This window comes from Orycteropus afer, unplaced genomic scaffold (assembly GCF_000298275.1).
Source record: "Orycteropus afer afer isolate SDZICR_OR568_19922 unplaced genomic scaffold, OryAfe1.0 scaffold01423, whole genome shotgun sequence".
Taxonomy (NCBI): domain Eukaryota; kingdom Metazoa; phylum Chordata; class Mammalia; order Tubulidentata; family Orycteropodidae; genus Orycteropus; species Orycteropus afer.
Genome location: NW_006923010.1, coordinates 1 through 605, shown reverse-complemented (window position 1 = coordinate 605; position 605 = coordinate 1).

The window sequence follows — 605 nt, the reverse complement described above, 5'->3', positions numbered from 1 at the left end:
ATGCCATGTGCCTTGTGAGGTTCCCTGGGTGGGGTGGCTGCAGCCCTTGGGGGATTCACCTCTCGCATCCAGAGGGCGTGTCTTGGGCTCTGTGAAGCCGGCCGCCCTCCCGCTGCTGTGCTGAGCCACTTTCGGCTTCAGCCTCTGAGAAGAGTCTGGTCTCCCCCTCACCTTGGAATAGACTAAAGCCTCAGCACATCCAAGTCCAAATAGTGGACTTCACTAAGACTTCACTAAGTCCTTGCATTGTGACCATCCAAAGGAGGTGACTGAAGTCATCCCTGACACCAAGCGCAACATCACACTGAGAACAAAATTTGGGGGAGACATAGCTCTCCCCAAACTGGCTCTTCCCATGATACCCTCTGCCAGAGTCCACATGGTCATCCTCCCTAAGCAGGGCGCCCACTCCCCTCCAGCACGAGGTGCTGAGTGACCGGCTGGGGTGGCATCAGATTTCATGGTAAGGGTCAGGATGACTGGGTCCACTGAAATAGGGAGGACCCAGGATGGAAGAAGTGGCCGGTTGGCACAGTGTTATTGGCAGGGTCTCAGCCAAGGCCTGCTGGGACCCCCTGGGGGTGGAGGAGCGTTGGGGTGAGGTT